The following is a 9,440-nucleotide window of genomic DNA, read 5'->3' as shown; positions in this document are numbered from 1 at the left end:
GCTTCCGCAACGATGAGTGCGAAGCACTCATCGTTGCAAACTGTCTTCACGAAGTTGCGCGCGAAGCGCGCAACTTCGTGGCAGCACCGCGACCTTGCACAGACTCCTGTGTCCTAGCAACCCATGCCGTAGGCATGGGTTTGCATATTTGTTGTTGCTAGCATGTCAGCGTCAACATTGAGTCGTCGTATTTTTCACTGGGTTGCCATGGCGATGCGCGAGAGCGCCCATGTTATCCTAATGGGAAAATTTCTAAATTTTCGTACATTTCAAAGTCTTATAACGACATATTACCGTCAACGACGGACATAAAATTTGGCACAGTGATTCTTCAGGTTGTCCCCGTCAAAAAAGTCCGGGGGGCCAAGTTTGTATTTTGCACGGTGTTGCCATGGCGATGCCTGGAAAAACCCAAATTTTGCCATTTTGTGCATCAGCACTTCGAGTCTTTTCACTTGTTTTGGTGCCAAACGGAGTCCAAAGCCGCAATAAAGAAGGGACAAGTGGCGCGTCAGCGCCACCCACAGGGAGTGCGGGTCGGCCTAGTGCGAAGCACGGCCCGCGAGGGCCGTTCGATGCCGCTTGCGGCTTTAATTATTTTTTTTTTATTCTTCTGCTCTTTGAGCAGTAATTTGACCCCCTGAACATTTTCAAAAACTCACCAAATTTTGCCCAAAATTCAGGTCTGCTGAAAAATTTATTTTTTTATGTGTTGCATCATTGGGCATAAAAAAATGGCGCGACAGCGCCCCCTGCAAAAGTCAAAATACATTGCGTCAATGGGAGACGTCCCGACATCAACTTTAGCGTAGAGCTATGAAATTCGGTACACACATTCTTCAAGTGATGCCAAACAAAAAATATTATTATGGCCACGCCCTCGGACGCACCGGAAGTCAGCCATCTTGGATTGAAAATTCCAAAATGCTGAGTCAGCGTTTTCGCTGACCTCGCATTTTCGTCAACTCCTCTGAAGGCGCTTCACCTGCAGGGCTGAAATTCACTGTACATCATCTAGACAAGTGGGGCATCAAAAGTTATCCAATTTATGATGATCCCTATTACGGTTTCCGTGCGGCGAAGCTGCAAAATTCCATCGGAATTTTTGCAATTTTCAAAAGTCCAAATTTGTTCCCGTTTGCGCAAGCAAAGTCAATTTGCCTCAATTCGAATCAGTTGTAAAACTTTCGGCCCTAATTCTTATGTTTGTGAAAGAATAAATTTGGCGCGACAGCGCCCCCCTAACAGAATAACAAATAAATTTGTATGGAAGGCTGAAAATTTAGTTTTTCCAAATGTTACCAAATTTGACACACAATTCCATTGGGTCATCCCAATCAATAAAGTCAATCAAACCTATGTCGTCTTTTGCACCGTGTTGCCATGGCGATGCGCCAAACTGCCAATGTTATCCTAATGGGAAACCTCCAAATTTTTCCCATTCATGGGAAAAATATTAGTTTCATGGAATAATGTGAAATTTGGCACCATGACTCTTCATGTCATCCTGATCACAAAAGTCAATCAGACCCATGTCATATTTTTCATTGGGTTGTCATGGCGATGCGCGAAAGCGCCCATGTTATCCTAATGGGAAAATTTCCAAATTTTCGTACATTTCAAAGTCTTATAACGAGTTATTCGCTTCATTGACGAATGTGAAATTTGGCACAGTGATTCTTCAGGTCGTCCCCGTCAAAAAAGTCCGAGGGGCCAAGTTTGTATTTTGCACGGTGTTGCCATGGCGATGCCTGGAAAACCCATGTTTTTGCATTTTGTGCATCAGCACTTCCAATGTGTTTTGACTTGTTTGGTGCCAAACGGAGTCCAAAGCCGCAATAAAACAGAGGCAAGTGGCGCGTTAGCGCCACCCACAGGGAGTGCCGGGTCGGCCAAGTGCGAAGCACGGCCCGCGAGGGCCGTTCGATGCCGCTTGCGGCTTTAATTATTATTATTATTATTATTAGTATTATTAATTTTATTATTATTATTATTATTTATGTGACACCTTATTCTCCGCCGTACAGGGATAAGTACTTTACTTTACAGGGATCTATTAAAGTCCAACGCTTCTGCAGGAGTTATTATTGAACTTAGACCAGAGTTGCGCTCATTCTCGTTTTTCTGATGGATGTTTACATGAGCAGCATCGTCCCTCACACGTGTCTTTATATCTGGACTAAGTGTTTACAGTGGCCTACGCAATCGAACATAAAGAGCATGCAATACCCGGATGAACACAGGTCAGATTCACTCAGGTGTAATATTGAATTATTGAGTTGAAAAACCTCCATAGCAACAGCAGCACACACCTCCTCGTGCCGCAGCTCTGAACTGTCACTTTAAGCCAATCACAGCGCCTTTCTGTGTTACGTACGGCTGACGCTTTACAAGCCCCGCCTTCACGTGACGTCTCCTCAAGCAGAGAGGGGCGGGGGTAACCAAAGATAGGCTCATGAAAGAAGAGGTGTTACTCTGTTTAGACACGCTTCTGTGTAAACATACTTCTGTGTAAAGCAGTCTCTTTAAAATCAGAGGACAATTTATAGAAAAAAGTAGCACCTGAGACATAGACTGTTTATTTCTAAAGTCCAGAGGAAACAGTCCAGCTTCTGGTTCAATTAACTTCGGTATCGGGAACAAACTGGACGCTTCTTAAATGATCTTCGGAGCTAACAACTGTGGAAATTATAAACTATTCTAAGATCTAAGGTCGAAATAAACTATCTGCTTCAAGACTGTACGAGACTAATCTGAGGAATCGGAATCGACGGAAGCGGACGAGTCTCGTGGGCATCTGGGTTGATTTAGGTGAAATAATGTCATATTCTGCGCTAAAGGCTAAGCTAACAGCTCAGTCTGTAGGTGGAGTCATGTAAACAACATGAGTCAGAACAGTGAGGATGAACTGTGAGCACCTCCACACACTCTGTTTTATACTCAAACACACAGCTTTATAGTTATGTTAGTTACTTACTTTACTGTAGTTAAGTTTATTTCTCAGTAAATGTTCCCAACCAACAGCCCACATTTTTGTTTAATGCATTTTCATAGGCTTGCCTCTTCAGAATAAGCTTTTATTCTGACAAAAAGCAAGCAATGATTGATTGTTTGTTTCAGTCAAATATCAGTTAATCACAATGAATCACATTGGCCTGTAGAAATCATTGTCGAAGAATATATCCATCTCAAAGACACTAACCACTCCTTTGAAGAGAATGAGGTTCAGATCTGAGCCAGAGAAAAGAAATTGTTTGAGAGGAGAGTTAAAGAAGCATTTTTGTTGGGAAAGACAATCCTTCTTTGAACAGGAATGTGGCCTTAGACATCTCCATCTATAACTCCACCCTCAGACCCAACACAAACAAAGGACACAAAGAGAACAATAGTGTGAGCCATTAGTGCAATTAAAGGCTGAATAGGGCTATTAAGGCTGAAACTGTTAACAAAAGCTGTTTCCAGTTTCAGTTTAGTGAGCTTCTTCCTTCAGATATAAGGCAGTGTCCAGCATTAATCTGACCAGAACTGAAGAAACTGCTTGAACGAGCAGCAAAACGTCTTCACTCCTACAATGTTTTGTCCAGTTGACAGATTTAACTTCGGCTTTTGCTGTCAACTAATATAATTGGCTAATTGGATAATTGTTCTCTTGTTTATGCCCATACTTCAAAACATTATAAAAGAGGGTGTTTTGGTTTATAGGTTTTATAGCCAAATAGTACAAATATGTTTGGATGTCCAATGAATGAAAAGCCTTAACGTGTTGGTTAACAGGAGCACGGCGTGACACACAGCGTGACACACAGCGTGACTGAGTGACGGCTCTGAGGGAGCAGTAGAGCCACAGGTGCAGGGTCACTCTAGGTCCTGAGCTGTCCTCAGAGAGACTCCTCTCAGAGACTCTGCAGAGAGACTCTGCAGTGAGACTCCTCAGAGAGACGAGAAAACTCCTCAGACAAAATAACTGAAATAGGTAACACTTAGAATAAGTTACATTATAAAACGTCTTCAAAGTAACAGCCTTCACAGGCAATAGTGAGCCATTGCAAACAACAAAACTTCAGTGTCCAGCCCAGTGCAGTACAGGCCATGAGGAGGCTCTGAGGCACTGGCAGCTAAAGTGTAGGGTGATCCCATCGCTCGCCTCCACTAAGTGATAGTGTAGTGTCTGATTGGATTGGCGTCCCGGACAGATCCATCTGGAAAGGATTAAAGATGTCCGACCTGATAACCAGAGGTGGCGCCGATACCATCCACTCTCCCTATGTCCCATCTCCTCTCATTTTCTGCTCCGTATCGCTATGTTCCACGCTCACGTCAAGGTCTCCCTGGTTCCTCTGATTAGTTATTGCTTCCATTTCATAACATGCAAACTACAATAACAGTAAAAGTACAATTTACCATAATAGATAAACTGTTCATTCCATTCAATTACATTAGCTGTAATAAAACAAAAATAAAAAACGTTATTTTTTTAAATTTCTAACCAGTCTTTTCTTAAATATACAGGACTGGAATTGAACAATGGGAGGAGACCAGAGCACCGAGAACAAAGACAAGGAGAAGCATGAAAGTTCTGAGTTCAACAGCTCTGACAGTAAACAACCTGCTGTGGAAGGTAGACACATTTCAGCTTATCATCTTTTATTTTTGCCATATTCATTTTGTGTCTTCAAGTTCTTGGAACCAACTACTTTTTTGCCAGTGTGTTTGAATATTCCCACCAGTTGTTGTTATTATTATTATGTAAAACTGGTCCAGTAATTAGATCTTCACCATGAATTTTAAAACATCTGGGTCTAGAATTCTGCCCTGCCCTCCACTGTAATTTTAAAATGGCATTTTATCGAAGATGAAACACATTTAAATGAGATTTTTTTTCCTCCAACAGACGCACACACTGGAGAAATGCCCCAGTGCAGGATGGGAAACAGGACGGTGGACAATATGAGCTTCATGATCTCATGCACAAACTGGTATTGACCTGCAATTGACACAGTGGAAATGGCTGAAAAAATGGAAGACTGGAAGTAAAACTGATCTGTTCACTACTTGAGACGTGTGGCTGGAGCGCGGTCCTGGTTCTTAAATTGTGATAAGTACTGGAGATGGCACATGGGCTCCTTGCACTGCAGATTCTGATCCAGTGCTGTTGTTTTGCTTGATTTAAAGTTGATTCAATGCACATTTTTGCTTTCCGTTGTGTTTTTCTTTGTAGAACAATTGTAATGCAATGATGTGGTCAGTGGTTTTGCTGTCAGGGCCTAAGCCTTCTCTGCGGGATTTATATGGTCACTGGCAACTATAGGCCGACATATGCACTGCCTGGCCAAAAAAAATTCACCACCTGGATTTAACTAAGCAAATAGGTCCTCTCCTCCTGCAGTTGGTCCGTTCTAGCTTCAGCAACAGTCCGTGCTCAAAGAATGAGGTCAGCAGACGCCTGAATATTCTGAATGACCAGGTTAAAGGTGGAACAACCAAATGTTTTTTTGGTGGTGACTTTTTTGACCAGGCAGTGTAGTTATATCTGTAAATATGTGCGTCTGGCCACTGGATGTGGTCTTATTTTGAACCTAAACAGTCCTGTTATAGACCTGATATAAATCTGGTTGCACTCGCCAAATGTCGTGTGAAAAGTCTTTGTATATTTTGTTAATACGACTAACTTACTTTTACTTCAAATGCAAAATAAAAACATGTACATGATGCAGCCTAAATCAATGTTTCCCAAAGCAGTACTCATAAATATAACAGTAATTTATACCGGACGTTTGCTTCTGAAGAATGCTGCTTGGGAACCTCCCTTTTTACTCAATAAATGTTTTGTGTTGTTTTAGCCATAAAGATCAAATTATTACCAAATTGCTTAGAGCTGAACATAATCTAACAAACCATTAGGGCTAAAATGAACGTTTAAATGGGCTCGGCTAATGTCCATGAAATGAAACAAGGTTGGCGAGATGTATCAGGTGCACTCTGGCTACTCAGCAGGTGGCAGAGCATATTGCACATCAGCAGAGGAGGAGCTGTAGATCCCAAAGGGTTATTTCAGCAGGACACACCAGGCGGATTTATTACACAGTTGTGCTCAGTTTATACTGCACATCAGCGACGGGTCTAGACCAAACTGACTGAAGGTGCAGAGGAGTTTCTAAAGGGCACAAAGGCAATACTCCTCCGGTAAGTGTCATTAATTAACCTGCCTAAAATGAGGGTGCAAGTATTTTAAAATGAGGTTGTAATGTGCCCCTTTGCATTCCCCAGACCTGCTGCACATAATAACGCTAAAGCCCCTCAAACTGTGGTAATAGGAGACGTAGTAAAATAATAATAGGTCTAAGTACTGACTCACTGTAGGGCATTATCCACTGTAAAGTTAGAGTTTGTATTCACATCGTTCACACGTGATCAGACGTGTTTGACGTACATAGACCAGGATTGTGTTACGCCTGATTTTCAGATGTTAAACTAATGGAAAGTTTATTTGTACAGCACAGTTCATCACATCTTCAGGAGACTGTCCCAGGTTTTAGCTGAATAAAACTGAAAAGCTGATTTTCCATGTCCAAGTCCTGGTTTAGTCCTGTTTTAGTCCTGGTTTAGTCCTGGTTTAGTCCTGGTTTAGTCCTGGTTTAGTCCTGTTTTAGTCCTGGTCTAGTCTTGCTTTAGTCCTGTTTTAGTCCTGTTTTAGTCCTGGTTTAGTCCTGTTTTAGCCCTGTTTTAGTCCTGTTTTAGTCCTGTTTTAGTCCTGGTTTAGTCCTGGTTTAGTCCTGTTTTAGTCCTGGTTTAGTCCTGGTTTAGTCCTGTTTTAGTCCTGTTTTAGTCCTGTTTTAGTCCTGTTTTAGTCCTGGTTTAGTCCTGGTTTAGTCCTGGTTTAGTCCTGGTTTAGTCCTGTTTTAATCCTGTTTTAATCCTGTTTTAGTCCTGGTTTAGTCCTGGTTTAGTCCTGGTGTGAAGTACTTCCTGGTTCTAGTCCTGACCCGAGCAGCAGTGTTCTGGATGTTCTGGATGTTCTGGATGTTCTGGATGTTCTGGATGTTCTGGATGTTCTGTTCTGTGTCTCGTTTGGAGAGTCCAGTGATCAGGACGTTACATTCGTCTAATCTACTGGACACAAACGCAGGATAAGTCTGAGTCTGGTTTTGACAGTTTACCTTTGATTTTTGACGTGTTTTTAGATGTAAAAAGCTGCAGATGTTACTGATTTGATGTGTCTGTTAAAGTTCAAGTCTGAGTCCATTATTGCCTCTAGATTTCTCCCCTGATTTGAAGGTTTTAGAGACAGAGACTGGAGGTGACGCTGACACTTTCTCTGTGTTTTATGACCTGAGTTTTGTCTGAGTTTATCTGGAGAAAGTTGTTTTTCCTCCACACACTGATCACACTGTACTGGACTGTACCGTACACTGTCTGTCTGTGTATTTGTGTGTGTAGAACAAACAGACAGCATCGTAAGACATCATAAATTTTCACTTTTATTGACATTTAAATTTGAACAGAACATAGTGTTACTGGTATATAATTGGCGTGGGACAATAAAACCAAACAAAATATATATTTATAAAAAATCGTATGCTCCAGTCAGAATTTAAATAGGAAAACAATATACTGCAATAGAAAGTGTTTTCAAGTTATGAACGTAAACATGCCTCTGCCGTAAGCATTGTCATAAAAATGTGCAAAAGATTAATTGTTAAATAAAGAAAGGTCTCAGTTCTCTCTATAAAGACAAGAAATCTGACTAAAAACATAACAAAACCCCTCAAAACAAAAAGTGCATCATTTTGTAAAGAGTGCTATGATTAAATTCAGATTTTTAACATTTTTATTTTATTTTATAACCAACCCATTTAATCCAAAAAAAGCGATCAAAGTTTAAAACTATTTACAGAAAAAAGATCTCTTAAAGCTATAGCAGATGTGACTAAAAGTACTACCCAGAGTCATGTTACCCAAAGGACTTCAAAAATCTGATCAGAGACTGCGCTGATATGTTTTATTCACCCATAGGTTAATGTTTTTTTAATTTGTTGATCTAAAAAGAGGATTAGAAACGAAAGGCAACAACAGGCAAGTTAAATGAAGACTCTGCCTCTGCGCCACAGCCAGACTCACAGTGAACTTTGAGATGGGACTGAACAGGTCCATGGGCTTAAACATGAAACATCAGGACCACTGTTGATAATTTAAACTAAAACATCTGTCTTTTAAATGGTGAAAAGTCCAGAACAAAAAGCTGAAACCAGTGTATGTGGGAGAAATGTTTGTAGCTTGTTTTTCACCATTGAGCTGCTTGTAAACGTCTGCAGGAGAATCTCTCTGGATCTGTTTCCTCTGAGTGACTGTGGTGTTTGACATATTATATGAAATAACTAAGTCTAACCTAAAGACGCTGCACTGTTTGTTGCCCAAAGCATCAGACCCGGGACAAACGCAGCACGAGGCTTCAGCAGCACCAGTGTCTTCATATAAATGAACTGAATATTTGAACTGAACTGAAGAATACAGAAACAGTGTTTTTAGGCAGGAAACTGATCGATGTTGACACCTCATTGCCGTTTGTGCCAGGTCTGTGAACAATCTCAAATTTACAGACGACCTTTACACTCAACAGCAATAAATAAATATAAAATATGAAGGTGGGCTTGCATAACCCTCAGCATAGTATAAATTACAACCTAACCTCCTACTTTTCAATGTCAGGTCACAATATTTAAATGATGTGTCTGCTTAAGATGCTTTTTCCACAGAGTAAACGCTCAGTCTGGGTTTGCCTCTGTGTGAGTTTTACTCTGTAACTTTCTTCTGTTCCACAGACATCTGCTGATCTACATGTAAACAGCATCTCAGTAAATATTTTATATACATCTTTTAAGTTCATTTAATGATAAGTTCTATTTTTAATGAGCTGATTACCTTTCACTAGCTCCACAAAGTTGCTCTTCTATCGTTCTCTTTTGTCCTGTGAGCAGCTGGCAACAATAAAGCAGAAAAAGAAGCCAACGGCTAAAACTCTCCTGACCATGGAGACAAAATAGAATGAATCGTGTCCTTAAGCAAGGCACTTTTCTATATGTTCACTGAAAGCACAAATGACTACGCCTGATTGTTGATTTTTCAAAAAATCTAATGACTTGGTCTGAGGAGGATGATTCATTTCTTAAATGTTTAAGTGGAATGAGACGTACGTAACACCGTCATCAGCCCAGTGTCCTCCAGGGTAAACTCCACTCTCCTTTTAATTTACAGCGTAACAATCCCGACTTAAACCAGCGTCTGACACTTACAGCCACAGGCTGCACGATGGGGTAAAACTCTACTCCATGAACCTGCTGAATAAAAACTACCCTGACCACAAAGGACAGAACTGAATCCACGATGAAAGTGGTAAAATCCTCAATGAAGAAGAGGCTTTGAGGTTTTTACACAACCCGCTG

The 9,440-nt window shown here is 41.0% G+C and overlaps 1 long non-coding RNA gene across 1 annotated transcript; it reads left to right on the top strand.

The window, feature by feature from the left end:
• Positions 1-2,726: 2,726 nt before the first annotated feature.
• LOC117371357 (uncharacterized) lies at positions 2,727-5,005 on the top strand. The gene is made up of 3 exons (XR_004541441.2): positions 2,727-2,811; positions 4,510-4,618; positions 4,892-5,005. It is a non-coding gene; the product is annotated as an uncharacterized LOC117371357 (long non-coding RNA).
• The last annotated feature ends 4,435 nt before the right edge of the window (positions 5,006-9,440 follow it).

This window comes from Periophthalmus magnuspinnatus, chromosome 5, assembly GCF_009829125.3.
Source record: "Periophthalmus magnuspinnatus isolate fPerMag1 chromosome 5, fPerMag1.2.pri, whole genome shotgun sequence".
In the NCBI taxonomy this organism is placed as follows: Eukaryota; Metazoa; Chordata; class Actinopteri; order Gobiiformes; family Gobiidae; genus Periophthalmus; species Periophthalmus magnuspinnatus.
The sequence above is the reverse complement of the archived record's forward strand: the minus strand, read 5'-3'. Positions and strand labels throughout refer to the sequence as shown.